The sequence below is a fragment of the Macaca fascicularis genome, chromosome 16 (genome assembly GCF_037993035.2).
Source record: "Macaca fascicularis isolate 582-1 chromosome 16, T2T-MFA8v1.1".
Lineage (NCBI taxonomy): Eukaryota > Metazoa > Chordata > Mammalia > Primates > Cercopithecidae > Macaca > Macaca fascicularis.
In genome coordinates, this window is record NC_088390.1 from 63,324,674 (window position 1) to 63,336,161 (window position 11,488).

At 53.9% G+C, this 11,488-nt stretch overlaps 1 protein-coding gene across 6 annotated transcripts in view; it reads right to left on the bottom strand.

Moving 5' to 3' along the window:
* STAT5B (signal transducer and activator of transcription 5B) overlaps positions 1 to 11,488 on the bottom strand; it is a 91,481-nt gene that overhangs the window by 79,607 nt on the left and 386 nt on the right. For 2 of the 6 annotated variants that reach the window (XM_074019651.1, XM_045374838.2), the window contains exon 1: positions 77 to 223. The exons of 2 other annotated variants lie outside the window; for them this stretch is intronic. The gene's annotated coding sequence lies outside the window, so the exon portion shown is untranslated. Of the gene's footprint in view, positions 1 to 76; positions 224 to 10,913; positions 11,480 to 11,488 lie in introns of those variants that run through there. 2 more of the 6 variants (XM_045374836.2, XM_074019652.1) reach the window with 2 other exon arrangements.

The following is an 11,488-nucleotide window of genomic DNA, read 5'->3' on the forward strand; positions in this document are numbered from 1 at the left end:
CCAGCCCTCGGTCGCTCTTGGTCTCTCGCGCCCCCTCTGCGGCCGCTCCTGAGGGACCCGGACCCCCTCGGCGCACCCGAGGTGGCGGCGCGCTCGGCGGGGCGGTGTCGGCGCCGCGCACACCCCCTTTCTGCGACGGTGGGGTGTCTTCCCGGCTCGGCTCCCTAGCCGACCCCGCACCGCCAGCACATGCTGCTTTGTTTGGGTTGAGTCGACCACCACTGGCAGGGCTAGGGCGCACTATCGTGGTCGTGTTGATTGGCCCCCTCCGCGGCCCGCCCACCTCCCTCCCTGGGAGCCCAGGCCCGCGTTCCGGGTCCTCTCCCTCCCAGGCCGAGGTCAGAAGTCCACAGCGGCCCCGATCAATAATTATCCTGGGTTTGCCCCCGGGAGGGCGTCTCAGCCAGGGCTCCTGCCGCCTGCATGGGCACGGCAGGAGTTCACATTCACTCAGGCCGAATGCACCTGTCAGTGTTCCAGGGTGAACCTACAGGGTACGGGGCGCCTGGGGCCGGTTCCCTTCCTGGGGAAATCTGGCTGGCTCCCACCAGTCAGAGCTGCGGGAGGGACTGCTCTCTCTAGAGAAGAAAGAATAAACAGGGTCACCTGTAGGATCCAGGGGAAGGGGGTCCCCCAGATCCTTTCCAGGTGCTGGGTAAGGGGTTGTGGTGTGTGGGAAGCCAGGCTGAGTCACCCACTGTCCTCCCCTCTGCTTCGTCTCTCTCCCGGAGCTGGCCAGCGGTTTCCCTGGCAACCCTCCAAGGACTAGCACTAAAGCAAGACATAGGAAAGCTCCAGAAGCCCAGCTGCATGGGCCAAAAGAGAGAGAAGGACCCCTCCTGGCCCCACTCAGACGCACACAGCTCCCCTGTATGTATGCAAAATGTTCATGTCCAGAGATGGCCCAGAGTTGCAAGTTCTCCCATAGTCCTCCCTGGGCAGCTCTTTCCAGCGGCTTTTTCTTCACCTCCAGAATGACACCAACGACAAAGGTCTCCAGCTGGTCAAAAAACCCTTGTCCCCTACCCAGGCCACTGCTCCAGTCCCACACTCTGGGCCAACACCTGGCACAGTGCTTTGCACAGAGTAGGTTCAGGGAGCTTGGAGGCCGGAGAAGGAAGCAGGAAGCAGGATGGATGGGCCAACTAACCCCTAGCTCTCTGGCAACCTCCCTGACAGTCACTGCCCATGCATGATGTTTTGACACTCAGGCGCTCCATGTTCTCCGTATTTCTTTTTTCTTTCCTTTTCTTTCTTTTTTTGAGACGGAGTCGCTCTCTGTTGCCCAAGGCTGGAGTGCAATGGTGAGGTCTCAGCTCACGGCAACCTCCGCCTCCCAAGTTCAAGTGATTCTCCTGCCTCAGCCTCCTGAGTAGCTAGGATTACAGGCGCATGCCACCACATCCGGCTAATTTTTGTATTTTTTTAGGGGTTTCACCATGTTGGCCAGGCTGGTCTTGAACTCCTGACCTTGTGATCTGCCCGCCTCAGCTTCCCAAAGTGCTGGGATTACAGGCGTCAGCCTCCGCACCTGGCGCATGTTTCTCTTTCTTGTGAGCTTTCATCCCTGCACCATGCTGTTCCCTCTGCCTGGAATGTCCTGCCTTCTTGATGCCTGCAATTCCGTGACATTTGCTTCAGGCAGCATGACCTCCCTCCTTGTTTCCCACTGCGTTGTTCATGCCTCTATTACAGCACTTCTTGTGTTGAAGGACAATTTCATGTTTTCATGTTTCTGTCTCTATCCCCAAGGGCAGACACAGTATCTTATTCACTTTTAAATCCCCCTACTCATGTTCAAGCCCAGAACAGACACTCAATAAATATTTTTGGTACAAATCTTATGCTCTAGGAATGGAAATGGAGGCTACAAGGACTATGCAGTCATTAAGAGTACAGGGTCTAGCCCAGTGTGGTGACACACACCTGTGGTCCCAGCTATTGAGGAGGCTAAGGTGGGAGGATCACTTGAGCCCGGAAGGTCAAGGGTGTGATTATTGTTATTTTTTTTTTTTTTGGAGACAGAGTCTCACAAAAAAAGTCTCAGTGTGGTGGCACAATCACAGCTCACCGCAACCTCCTGGACTCAGCAATCCTCCTGCCTCAGCCTCATGAGTAGCTGGGACCACAGATGTGCACCACTACTCCCAGATAATTTTTTTAAATTATTGTAGGCTGGGCGCGGTGGCTCACGCCTATAGTCCCAGCACTTTGGGAGGTGTTCAAGACCAGCCTGGCCAATATGGTGAAACCCCGTCTCTACTAAAAATACAAAAATTAGCTGGACGTGGTGGCATGCGTCTGTAGTTCCAGCTACTCAGGAGGCTGAGGCAGGAGAATTGCTGGAACCCGAGAGGCGGAGGTTGCAGTGAGCCGAGATTACGCAACTGCACTCCAGCCTGGGGCGACAGAGTGAGACTCCATCTCAAAAAAAAAAAAAAAAAAAAAGATTTGTAAAGACACGGTCTCACTATATTGCCTGGGCTGTTCCAGAACTCATGGCTCAAGCAGCCGTCCCCCCTCAGCCTCCCAAAGTGCTGGAATTACATTTGTGGGCCACTGTGCCCAGCCTGAAGCTGTAATGAGCCATGATTGTGCCACTGCTCTCCAACCAGGGCGACAGACAGTGTGAGACCTGTCTCAAAAAAAAAAAAAAAAAAAGTACAGGTTCTCAAACCAGACTCTGTCAATTCCTTGAGCCAGGTAATCTTGAGTGTGTTTTCCTCTATCTTCTTGTTTGTAATGTGGTGATAGAGATAGTACCTACCTCATCGGGTTGCGAGAAGTAAGTGTTTACTACACGTAAGGTGCTTCCCTGTAAAGCACTATATAGTGGTTAACTATTACTGTGGTGTTTAGTAGCAGCTAAGATGAATACTCCTCTTCTCAAGACCCGCCAAGGTCTAGGACTCAAGCCAGCTGGTTTGTTTAAATGTCCTGAAGGGGACCAGGCACGGTGGTTCACACCTGTAATCCCAGCACTGTAGGAGGCTGAGGAGGGTGGATCACCTGAGATCAGGAGTTCGAGACCAACCAACATGGAGAAACCGTCTCTACTAAAAATACAAAATTAGCTGGGCATGGTGGTGCCGTTACAGGATTACATGCCTGTAATCCGAGCTACTTGGGAGGCTGAGGCAGGAGAATCACTTGAACCTGGGAGACGGAGGTTGCGGTGAGCCAAGATTGCACCATTGCACTCCAGCCTGGGCAATAAGAGCGAAACTCCATCTCAGAGAAAAAAAAAAAAAAAAAAAATGTCCTGAAGGGTGGGTGGGAATGCCTCTTGATTCTTCCATCTCTAGGCACATCTCTGACTGATGGTCACCGGCACCAAGCTAGACCTGGCTGAGCTAGACCTGGCTGGGTGTGTGCACAGATGCCAAGGACAGAACGTTCTGGGTGACTACCTCAGCAAAACAGAATGTTGTCATCCTGGGACGGGAAGGCCTGACACCTGCTTCTCTGCTTGACAGTTCTGATGGGGTGAGACCCTCTTCTTCTAGGCCTCGGGAACATATTCCCTTAAGTTGAGGGGACACCAGACTTAAGACATGACAGAAAGAAAGAAATTGAACAGGAAGCTAGGATCCTGAAAGACCCCACAGTCCAACCCAGAGGGAATGACCCAAGGAGGTACCTGGAGATGCAGCAATGTCCACTGGAGGGCCTCATCCCTTAGTGCACTGGCCTGAGCCAGGAGAGAGGCTTGGGGGAAGAGCCTGGGGGTCTAGTCCGCAGCTCTTGTCCATGCATGCCCCTGCTCTCATCCAGGACTGCCCGCAGCCTCCTCCCCTCTCTCTCTCATGGATGAACACATGGCTCTCAGAGCAGACAGCTCCCCTACTTCACATCTTCCCTCACTCCTGCCTCAGAGATCACGAGGTCATTTTCTGGGAACATCATTGAAGCCACAACCATGATCCCCTGCGGCCAGAAACCAGAGACCTTTGTTATTGTGGCTTCCCTCCTGCATCCCAGGAGTCAGGCTGACCCTGGGCGACCACTGGCCACACATTTGCTAAGAAAGGGCACTGTGGGAACATCCCTTTTTCCCTATGGAGATGAATCCTTCCATAGGGGGATAGGTCAGTACAGGACCCTGGAGCCATGTGGATACGATATAGGACACTCAACAGATAAGAAGGTGGGGCCACCAGATCTCCAAGGCCTCAGAATGGCATGGCCTTGGTTTGGAACGGGCTCTGCAGTTTTGGAGGGCTCTGTCAGTGCCCCTGCTTACTTCTGCCAGAGAATTGGTGGTGAGAAGTTAGATCTGGTTCTAAATCCCAGCTCTGCTAACTTACTAGCTGTGTGACTTTGGTCTAGGTACTTAATGTCTCTGAAGACCTCAGTTTCCCATCATGTGTAAGTCATAGTGCGGAGGTAAAGTGTAATATCTGTTTTAAATGCACAGAATCCTTCTGTGCATTTAAATGCACAAAATACCCTAGCAACTGTTGTTGCCCCTCCAGAAAGGCCCTGGGGGACAGGAAAGGGCAGAGACTAACTTTTCACCACATACCCTTTTGAATCTTTTGTTACAAAATACATACCCCATGTGCAGATGCTCCCTATTAAAACATTAGGAAAATGGACAGTTTTTTTAAAGGAAAAAGGAGAGTATTTGTGAAGGCAACTAAGCACTGTGCCTGGCACTTGATAAAAAAGTATTTTCTGTCTTTCTTTCCCTCAGCCCAATCCCAGCCAGTGTGCTGGGCCAGGAGAGAGCCGGTACTTTGTCACATGGAGGGGAGGGGAGAGGGCAGGAGCGATGGATGTGCAGATGCATGGAGGACTCGCCACCTGGAGTGTCTCACACACCCGCTCTCAGTCTTGCTCCTGTGTGTCTCACCGATCTGGGCTCCCTTCCAGTCAGAGCTAAAGGCTAAAGGGTTGGCTCTCTGGAAAGGCCAAGGATCCCCGACCCCGCCTCTTGGGACAGGGTCACTGGGCCCTCTCCACCCAGAGTCCTGGGGAGATGCAGCATTATCCAGGGAGGGTGGGGCAGACACAGAGGAGGGAGCAGAGTGCCACTGCAGCCAGTATCTTGCTGGCTTGCTGGGCAGGTTAAGAACTCAAAATTCAGCCCAGCACCAGGCAAAGATGAGGCTGCTGCCGCCACTGCGGGTGGAAAAGCAGGTCAGTGGGACCAGAGCAGGCAGAGGCCAGGGCAGCCGGAGGGGAGCCTTCTGGGAACCATGGTGGGGGTGGTCAGTGAACAGGGGGCTGCCCTGAACTGTCAGAGCTCCGGAAGTTCTGTGCTGTTTTAGGGGCCTTCATTAATCCAACAAATATCTATGAAGCCTCTATTGTGGACAAGCAGTGGGACATAGCCCTTTAGGCAGTGTGTTAGGGCCATAAGAAGGGGCCTGTAATACAGGTGGGATTGAAGGGCAGAGGAGAAAACACCCAGCTCTACTGGCCAAGGCCTCTGAGCACCCACAATGCACCAGGCACTGACTCTTTTTTTTTTTTAGACAGAGTCTCACTCTGTCACCCAGGCTGCAGTGCGGTGGTGCGATCTCAGTTCACTGCCACCTCCGCCTCCCAGGTTCAAGTGATTCTTCTGCCTCAGCCTCCCAAGTAGCTGGGATTACAGGCATCTGCCACCACACCTGGCTAATTTTTTTATTTTTAGTAGATACAAGGTTTCACCATGCAGAGTCTGCGCCAGGTTGGTCAGGCTGGCCTCAAATTCCTGACCTCAGGTGATCCACCCGCCTCAGCCTCCCAAAGTGCTAAGATTACAGGCATGAGCCACTGCGCCCGGCCTGTGACTGGGTCTTAACAGAAATCCCGGCAGTGGGTCTTGCTATTTCTTTACAAGTGGAGGACGCTTAGATCCAAGAGGCAGACTCACTCATTCAAGATCCTACAGCAGAGCCAGGGTCTGCACCAGGACCTTATGACTCCAAAGCCTTTGTGTTTTCCTCTAGGCCACACTAACCCTAGGAAAGATGAGGCCAATTTTACCAGGTGGCCAAGGGAGGAATGACATTCCAGGTAGATGGAATGAAAGGGGCTAGTGCTTAGAGTTGAGAGGCCAGTGTAAGGGGAACGGCCTGGCTGAAGCACTTTTTTGAGGCTTGGAGCAAGGAAGATGTGGGTAGATCTGAGACTAAAGAAACGAAGAAACAATGAGAAACAGACTGTACAGAAAGGAATCCCTTCCAGTCATAACAAAGGAAAGTGGCAGTGTACTGGGAGGTGTCGTGGAAGATGCTCAGCCCCCTCGCACACAACCCTCAGAGGGCTTGAGATCGGGTCCTGGGCCGGCCGAGGCACAAAAGATTTCTTGTTGGGCTGTAAGGAGGAGAAACTAGCTCAGCGGGAAGACAGGCCTGATAGTCATCATGGATGAGGATGAGAAGCCAGGTTTGACCCAGGGCCGTCCAGGACACTGCCAATTCCACTCAGCTGCCTGGCTCTGTGTGCCCTCTCTCGTCTCTCCAGGATCCTGGGCCTGGCCCTGCGATGAGGGGGCTGCAAAGAGTGGGCTCCTCCTGCCCACCTGACTGGCTGGGAAATGTGAACCTGGCACAGACTCTGCATCCTCTTCTCTTTGTCCAGAAAGAAACCGGCCTACAAGCCTCTCCCCCAGGCAGGCAGGCTGGGCAGCTGGGCAGAGGAGGCAGGACTCCCCTCCTACCCACCCTGTCCAGCCCCACACCCTTCCCCTCACGCTATTCCCAGAAACAGAGGACAGTCACTATGCCTCAGGCAGGATGGCCTGTGTTCTCTTGGTGACTTCATTGTAAGGCGACTTCCCTGAAGAGTGGTGGATAGGGGACAGCTGCAGGAACGGGCTTCACCCGAACTCCAGCAGCTCCTTCCCTTCCCCCAAATGTGCAAGAATTCCTCACCCTGTTCATATAAACACACACCCTCCCTAGGTCCTGCTCTGTCTTCATGGACAAGAACAGGGGTGGCATTTCTACAGGGAGGTCCCAGGGCCTGGCCTCAGAGGTGGGGCGTACTCTGAGCATGGGCCCATGGCCCCACTTCTAGAAGCCTTCTCCGGAGGGGCTGGCGTGCAGGTAGACTGTCCAAGCAGAGGCAAGGTGGGGGTGAAGCGGATGTTTAAGTGCTCCAGGGCTTCTCCCCCTCTGCCGCAGGGCAAAGAGATACTTCCTAGAAAGCCTCCAGCTTTCTTGGGAAGGCTGTTCACCCCCACCCCACCTCCCCTCTGGCTCCCATGTAACAGGAACTCTCCTTGAAGAAGGCACTTGGAGCACAGGAAACAAAGGCATCTCTGTACACCTCCCTCCACCCCCAAGGAAGGTCAGGTCAAGGTGACCTCAGTCTGTTCTCCCCAGGGTAGGGGCATGGGCAGACCTGATCGCCAAGGGCAAGGTAGAAAGGGGACCTGGGATAATTCTCTCTTTTTCTTTTTTGAGATGGAGTTTCACTCTTGTTGTCCAGGCTGGAGTGCAATGGCGCAATCTCAGCTAACTGCAACCTCCACCTTCCTGGTTCGAGCGATTCTCTTGCCTCAGCCTCCCAAGTAGCTGGGATTACAGGCATGCGCCACCACGCCCAGCTAATTTTTGGATTTTTAGTACAGAAGGGGTTTCACCATGTTGGCCAGGCTGGTCTTGAACTCCTGACCTCAGGTGATGCACCTGCCTCAGCCTCCCAAAGCGCTGGGACTACAGGCGTGAGCCACCGCGCCTGGCCCTTTGGGATAATTCTCTTAATCCATAAACTCAAACCCACCTTCATGTAAGTGTGCACAGAGCACACTGTCCCACTCAATAGAGCAGAGGTGTAGGCTGGGTGAGAATGGAGGTGCTATGCTCCACACCACAGAACAGTGGTGGGCTAGCCCAGCCCAGGGAGGCCTCTTCACTCTCCTGGTGTGTGCCGGGCTTGGGGAACCCTAGAAAGGTTATACTGAGACCCTGCTAACAAGGCCCGGCAACTTGGATCCTGGTGCCATATGTGCACTTACTGGCCAAACAGCTTTGGGCAGGTTTCTTTCATGGACTAATCAAAGGGTGTGATTCTGGCTCTGACTGCCTTCAAGGTTATTGAAAGGATCCATTGAGTTGAAGAGCACAACCATGTTTGTACACAAATGCGCCTCAATGTAGTTCAGGATACGAATATAGTGTGCCAACTGCAGCCTAGGCTGCAGACTATTATTATTCCTAATAAAATATAGGAGGTCTTCTTTTGGAGAATATATTTCTTTTTTTTTTTTTTCTTTTTTCTTTTCTTTTTTTTGAGACGGAGTCTCACTCTGTTGCCCAAGCTGGAGTGCAGGGGCGCAATCTCAGCTCACTGCAACCTCCGCCTCCCGGGTTCAAGAGATTCTTGTGCCTCGGCCTCCCAAGTAGCTGGGATTACAGGTGCGTGACACCACGCTCAGCTAATTGTTTTATATCTTTAGTAGAGACGAGGTTTCACCATGTTGGTCAGACTGGTCTCAAACTCCTGGCCTCAAGTGATCCTCCCACCTTGGCCTCCCAAAGCGCTGGGATTATAGGAGTGAGCCACTGCACCCAGCCTGGGGAATATATTTCTGTAAGATTTCTAAAATCCTTCCTCACTCCCCATCTAATGCTGTGACTTGGATTTGGGGGTAAAGAGCAATTAGGGGCAAGGAGGCCAGCCTCGGACCCCAGCTCAGTAAGACCCTCGACAGTTTCTGATCTTCCTGAACCCCCATCCCGTGGCCTCAGTTTTCTCCTCCACAGTCTGGTTCCCCAGAACCACCAGGGTACTTTGTGGTGGGAAATCGCAGAGGCCAAACCAGGGGACTGAAAGCAAAAAGAAACCCCAAATTTGACATTTTCAGGTAGTTGTGTTATCTCGAGCCACGACTACAGTCACCTCTTCCCCTAACCCAACTCTGACACCCTTCCCTCTACTCCCTTGGGTGCCCCTTGCCCATCCTGGGAAAGTTCCGCAGCTCCTCCTCCTCCCCACTGCATCTCAAAGGGAGAACAGGCACAAAGAAATGGAGAGAAACTTGGACAGAATCAGAGAACCAGATGGAGACCTAATGAGACAGGGAGAGACACAGAGAGAATAAAAGCCAGAGGAGGGGCTGGGCGCAGTAGCTGATGTCTGTAATCCCAGCACTTTGGGAGGCCGAGGCGGGCGGGTCACCTGAGGTTGGGAGTTCAAGACCAGCCTGACCAACATGGAGATACCCTGCCTCTACTAAAAATACAAAATTAAAAATACAAAATTAGCCAGGAGCGGTGGCATATGCCTGTAATCCCAGCTACTCGGGAGGCTGAGGCAGGAGAATCACTTGAACCTGGGAGGCTGAGGTTGCTGTGAGCCGAGATCGAGCCATTGCACTCCAGCCTGGGCAACAAGAGTAAAACTCTATCTCAAAAAAAAAAAAAAAAAAAAAAAATTGCCAGAGGGGGAAATATGCAATGAAAGACACAGATATTTGGGGCCTTATAGTCAGAGACCAAATGAGGAGACTGTCAAACAAGGGCACAGCCACTGGGCACAGGGTCAGGGGGTGGGTGGCATAGGAGGGCTCTGAAAACACAGCCATACACCCTTTTAGGCCCATCCTTCCCGTTCTGTTCTCTGGCATCTCAATGCTAGCTTTTTAGGACCTAGGACTACCCACACTAAAGCCAAGCCCAGCCCAACCAAGACAGATGTTTGGTGGGTAGGGCTGCCTGCTGGAGCAACAGGCCTCTGCAGGCCCTGGAGGAGGAGTCTAGAGAGGCGGCTGCCTGGAAGAGAGCAGGCAGGACCCCCTCACTTAAGCAGGCACCCCCACCCCGTCAGGTGCCCAGATGTCAGTGCATGGCAAGGGTGGCCCTCTGCCCTCCAGACCTGGCCGAGAGGACTTGAAAACCTGAGGAATCTGCTCCCATCAACTGACTTCCACACCTGCCTGAAGGGAACTGCTGGAGGGCACAGGTGCCAAGTGGGACCCACCCAAATGTGGCAATGGGTTTGTATCCAGCCACCAACAGGCTGCATGACAGTGGCGAAGTCACTTCCCCCCTCTGGCCTTTGTTTTTCCACTTGTAAATCATCTTTATGGTCATTTCCAGCTGTGGCACTTGGCTTTCATTCCAGGTGACCCCCTAGCTCTGTGTCTGACCCTCCCCTGCCAAATCCATTGCTCAGAGTGGGAAAGGAGAGGAGAGGGGCTATACTTCCTCCTCCCTGGGGCCCCCTGCAGAGTATCTGGGAAGCAAGGCTTCCCTACATCCTCCATGCACCCCCTTAGAGTTTTCAATTCCTTTCCTCGTGATCCTGCCAACGAAGACACTGTGACCACACAGGGAAGGTGGGGAGAACCCAGACATTTTGGCTTCTGCAGCTTTAAAGTTCTTTTTTTTTCCTCTGAAGTTAAAAGAATGAAACCGGGAGAGGTAGTAAGGGGCAAGAAGGGAGAGTGGGAATGGAGAGAAAAGGGCAGCTCTGAGAAGCAGATGGGGAGGGAGGCAAATGAGATGCACCCGCCCCCCACCCCCAGCCCAGGACATGAAGTCTTGGCTCAGCTGTGCTGTGAGTGGGCAGCTGGGCTGGCCCCTCCTCTGGTGCTGCCAACCCGCTGCCAGGCAGAGGGGAGGCCCAGAGGAGAGGGAAGCTGGGCAAAGGGGATGGAAGGCGTCCAGCCCGACCTTACCAAACCCCTTGGGCCTCGTGGGAAGGGGCCCCTTGGAGAGGGGGACTGAGGCTGTAGACAGGATGTTCACTGCTGTGGCAAGGCCTGTAGGCAGTTTCGAAGCTGGGAGGACTCAAGACGGTCCCTTCCTGGACTTTTCTGAAGGTAGAACCAGCCTCATAAATAACTAGGCTGGGTGAACGGGGGCTTTAGCTAGTTTATGGATCACAGTCGGCTGGTGAGGTCACGCGCCCACTGTGTGGCCCTGGGTGGCCCTGGGCAAGCCCCTTCCCCTCTCTGGACTTCCACTTCTTACCTGCAAATTATGGAGAGGGGGAGGGCTGAAACACATGACTGCCAAGGTTCTTTCCAGTTCCTCCGTCAGGGTTGAGTTTAGATGGCGGGAGTAAAAGAAGGAGGGAGGTGCTGCGGTGGTGGGCTTCTCTAGAATCCCCAGTCCTTCCCCTCCCTACAGTTTTGCCTCTGAGGTCACAAAACCTGTGGCCCCCAAGACACACACGCGCTCACACGCGCGTGTACGCACACACCCCACACATTTGTTTTTTAATCTAGGGGCTCAAAAGATGACACTCGTCAGAGCTGGAAGGCATCGCCAATTGGTCCACCCTTCCCTCCTCCCTTTTTGCGGATGAGAAAACTGAGGCCCAGGTTTGGGATTTCCAGAGCCCGGGATTTCCCAGCGCCCCCTACCAACCACATTCCCCCGGCTATTCTGACCCGCCCCGGTTCCGGGACGCTCCCTCGGAGCCGCAGCCGAGGGCCGGCTGGGACTCCCGGGGGACCCCGCCGTCGGGGCAGCCCCCACGCCCGGCGCCGCCCCGCCTTGCAGCCCGCCGGAACGGCAGCCGCTGTTGCGCACTCGCAGGGGAG